This window comes from Cynoglossus semilaevis, chromosome Z, assembly GCF_000523025.1.
Source record: "Cynoglossus semilaevis isolate Cse_v1.0 chromosome Z, Cse_v1.0, whole genome shotgun sequence".
NCBI lineage: Eukaryota > Metazoa > Chordata > Actinopteri > Pleuronectiformes > Cynoglossidae > Cynoglossus > Cynoglossus semilaevis.
The window spans coordinates 1,125,253-1,129,946 of NC_024328.1; the positions used below are offsets into that span (position 1 = coordinate 1,125,253).

Consider the following 4,694-nt stretch of genomic DNA (forward strand, 5'->3'; position numbering starts at 1 on the left):
TCGCCTGGGAGCCCCAACCCCGGGCCTGGCTCCAGAGTGGGGTCCCGGTGACGCCAATCCGGGCGACGTGAACCTCTTTGATGTGTTTTTCTTCATAGGGGGGGGGTAAACCGCTATTTGTCTGATCCGTCGCCTAGGACCTGTTTGCCTTGGGAGACCCTACCAGGGGCGTTCATTCGGATACTCAAACCCCTCCACCACGTTAAGGTTGCGATTCAAGGAGAGGTGAAAAAAAGATCTACATTAAAAAGGTACTGGAAAGGCCACAGATTAGGAGACTCAAATTTAATTTCTCATGTGTTTATAGTATTAAGCTTTGGTTTTTTCTAGATTCAGTGTTTATGCAAGACAAAAGCTTGTTTCCATATTAAAAATTTATTACGTATCTTGAGAGAAGGAAAAACATGCACAATTGTGGTCAATTTTTCAATAAATATTTGGCCCACAACATCGTCCCAGTTTTTAATTTTGGCCCACTGTGAATTGGAGTTCGACACCCCTGGTTTAGACTGTCTGTAGACCTGTACACGTCATTTTGGAGAAGCTTTCCCCACCCTCACTGCTGAAGCCTCTTCTATATCAAATATGGATTTCATCACTGCAGGAAAAACCTCAGGATCAACCTTCTGATACCTCAATCTTTGAGTGATTGACGGCACGAAATAAAGCAACGAAAGTGTGGAAATCCTTCAGGCCACTTGATTTTATCGTACTAAATCTGCAGCTCTGTCATTTATACGATTGCTAACCCCACTCTGCTGTGGGTTTGTGTCCTTGTCTGCTGTAAATAGAAGCAGGGACACAAATTGTGTCCAGGCTGGTTTTAGTTTGCATCACTGTTGATGTATTTGTGTGTACTCCACAGAGTTCACCCTCCCAGTGGCTCACAGTAAAATGGCACTTGAAGCTGCCAATATGTGGTTAGCCCCATGCCAATTACTATTAGCTTCCATGTCTTGTATTACATCTGTGTGTCTGTGTGTGCATGTGTGGGGGACATGGATGTGCGTGAGTGTGAAAGGAAAACCCTAACAGAATGATGCTGAAGTTGGCACTTGGCCAAATACAAAGATGCCCTGAGCTAACAGCTGTGTTTTTCCAGTATGTCTCTCCTCCTCTTCCTCCTCCTCCTTTTCCTCCCTCTCACACACTTATTATGAAATATGACTAAGCCTTATGACAAATTATGCTGTTGATGATCGCTGTCACTCAAGCTCCACGAGACTCTATCAAGGCAGGAAGGCTAAACACTTATTTTCATGCTGAAGGAAGTTAAAAATATGTTAGAACTTTGGTCAGACGACCGCTCATTTCAGCTCAGTTTATGAGTATACAAACTGAGTATACATTTTAATATATATATACATTATCTCTTCTGGTACTTTGACATTTTGTGGTATGACACTAAGATCTACCAACACTGAGTACAAACTAGATTTTCTTTAGTTTAAATGTGTCAAACTCCAGGCCTGGGGGCCAGATGTGGCCTGTGGGAGCTTAAAAAGCATTTTCTACATAGTTTCTTAACCTAAGCAATTAGTAAGTTTTTTTTATTACACAGCAATAAACAATATTGAACGCTTAAATAAATAATAATAATTTGCAGAAACATGTATTCGTTTTGTTATGGAGTAGTGACAATTATACTAGTGGTCCCCAACCTTCTATGTTCCAAGGACTGGTCAGCCAGTACCACCTGTTACTACAGACCGGTAGCATAGTGCCAAGCATTGAAGGATCATTCAATTTTCAAAATAAGATCTCTTTTAGACTCTATTCCCTTTGTATCATAGTCTGAATGATCTATTATTTTAAAATATTGCCAGATTATCTTTAAATAAAGAAAGTGGATATGACTGGATTTTCTTTGAATGAAGTAAATTAGTAAAAATTAAGTACATTTTTTCACGGTGTCCCAACTTAATTTGGTTTTGCAACATAAAACATAGTCAGGGAATAATTGCTGTTTTTTAAATTTAAATATTCTGTTTAAATTCAAGCTGAACCCTTTTATCAATGACCGTTCAGTTCTCTAGCTCCTGCTTGACTTCTCAACAGCTCACAAATGACAAAGATGTTGGAGGATGAAAGCTCACAGGGGAACGTTCTTGTTTGTTCAGAATTGACCTGATAGCCCATTTGTTTTTGCTGTGACCTAGTGTGGGAAGTGAACACACAAACAGGCGGAGGCAGGCCTCGGGACACTGGGTTCAGCCTAAACTGAAGTCTCCCAGGCTCTGTCAGCCTGTCACTCAGCATGATTAGCTGAGGGAGGAGAGATAGCATTGAACTAAAGCAGGGGTGTCAAACTCATTTTCACTGGGGGCCAAATCAGCAATACAGTTCCCCTTAAAGGGCGTAAACAGAAGGCTATATAGATCAGGGGTCCCCAATCCCCGGTTCACCTGTAGCAGCCCACGCTGGGTGCCACGCAGCGAGAATGGGAGAGAGTTAAGGCACAGTTCAGCTCTGCAACCTGACCACGGTTTAGCGTTCCCTGCAGCAGCCTCTCCATCAGTGGGACCTGCTTTTCCCACCCTCCCAGTCCCTATGTTGGGACGTCAGGGTAGGGTCAGTACTTCCTGGGTCCGTAGCAGACCCCCTTCTGTTGGTTCCTTGCTGCGGACACTCGCCTGATGGCTCCTGCTCGGTCTGTGCCTCTGGTGGGCCGAGTGCCAGCGGCACCCAGTCCTCTGGTGGTTTCGGGGTCTCCAGTGGTTCTGGCGCTCACTTCCCCAGAGGTTCCTGAGGCTCTCACCTCCCCAGTGATGCCAGAGGCGACGGTGGCCACACCTCCGATGGTTCGGGAGACGAAGATGGCCACAACTCCGGTGGTTCCGGAGGTGACGGTGGTCACAACTCCAGTGGTTCCGAGGGTGCCTGGGGACGTTGCACCCTTGGAGGTTTCTGTTTCAGTGACTGACGGTCCCTCGGCAGTTCTTGGTCCGGCTGGGGGAGCCTTTGTGACTATCGGTATGCCTTGGTCTAGGGAAGGGACTCCTTACCAGAGACACAAGTTCCCTAGACCAAAAAAAAAAAGGGCCAGGCCAAGTATAGGGGTACTTGGGCCTGGAATTTTTTTTCTTCTTCTTCTTCCGTTTTTCCCCTTGGGCCTAGTTTCTTTTTTGTTGATGTTTTTGAATAGGCCTTGTTTCAATTTATCTGTTTTGGTATCCCTCCCACCCAACCCAGAGGGTTGGTGGTAGGCTTTTGGATGTCCGGGGGGGGATTATTTAGTTAGGGAAACGATATATTGTTTTTGCAAAGTTTTTGTCATGTCTGTCTGTTTCCTTTTCCTGTTGTCTGCTTTGTGGGGTAATCTGTCTGTCCACACTCACCTGTTGGTAATTGTCTTCACTTGTGTCACCTGGTGCTCCCTGTGTATATATACCCCTCTCCCTCACTCTGTCCTTGTTGGATCATTGTGTGTGTTTGATCATTGTAGTTGGATCATTGTTCAGTTCTTTCTGTCAGACTGCTCGTGGTCGGTAGCAGTTTGTGAGTTTCCTGTTCTGTGTTTCCTTGTGTTCTGTGTTTCCTCGTGTTCCGTGTTACAAAGAGAATTCCATGCCTGGTAGTTCTTCCTGTTTTGTTAATTTGGACTTTGTTAATAAAACCACCTGCACCAGTACTGCACTTGGGTCCTGCCTGCTTCCTGTCGTTGCCCTCACGTGACACAAATAGTTTGCTCCAAAAATCTGCCTTTTGGTCAACAAACATTAGTTTTCAAAAGATTGCAGTGGATGTGGATGATGAGAGGGTTTGGTCTGGGTCTTGATCTCGTAATTGAAATTCTTTAAATTCACATCAGTGAAGTGAAAAACTTTTGCTAAGTTGTGGTGTTGTGGAAAGATGCAAGTATAACTAGAGTGACAGCATTTTCCAACCTTCCAACCTAAATCATTTTAATGTTTTGTTTTCCACCAGAATACATGCAATATCTTCTCTTTGATGTGCAATGGTGTACAACTTTTTGTGTTACGGTGACAACCATAATATGTACGATAATTATAATTTTTTAAATATCTGCAATGTTTATTAATTTATTATTTCAGTTATTTGATTTTTTTGCAATATTTTATAGTAACTTACGTCTGCAAACTCAGCAGTATAAATGTAAGAAACATCATGCTGATATCTGTAGTACTGTGCTGTACTTTACTTCTTTATACCCTGTATTGTACTCTGCTGTGGATTTCTCCACTGTGGGACGAAGAAAGGACTTATCTTATTCTTTACAGATGAAAGAGTAGAAAAGTCACAAACAGTAGCTAATAATGATTTCACCCGATGGTTCTGAGTGATGCTACAGTTCAAAGTACTTTGTATCAATAAAAAAACACACACAGGTGTTTTTGTGCCGTTGCCATCTGTCAAACTGTAGGCTGAAGAACGTAGAAGAAACAAAGGCTGAGATCAATCTGAGTGACTTCTCCTCTTTGTGCGAGTGTGTTGCGGGCGAGCGCATGCTCATCATTGTCTCTCCCTACAGTGTGTGCGCTGTGGGCTTCAGCATTGATCGCCCGCGTGGCCTTATTGTATTGTCATCCGCAGCGCATTTGTACTGCACTTAACATTTTCTCGCAAAACCACTCCGCCGCTGCCTTTACCTTTCGATATTCCCTGCACCGTGGACCGCCTGCAGTGGAGCACTCACACTCCACTTCCCCCTCCCCTGTGCCCCTCCTGGCACA

General features: G+C 44.0%; 1 protein-coding gene across 1 annotated transcript in view; it reads left to right on the forward strand.

Moving 5' to 3' along the window:
• The window catches only part of arid3c (AT rich interactive domain 3C (BRIGHT-like)), a 57,027-nt gene that overhangs the window by 31,638 nt on the left and 20,695 nt on the right, over positions 1 to 4,694 (forward strand). The window lies entirely within an intron of this gene.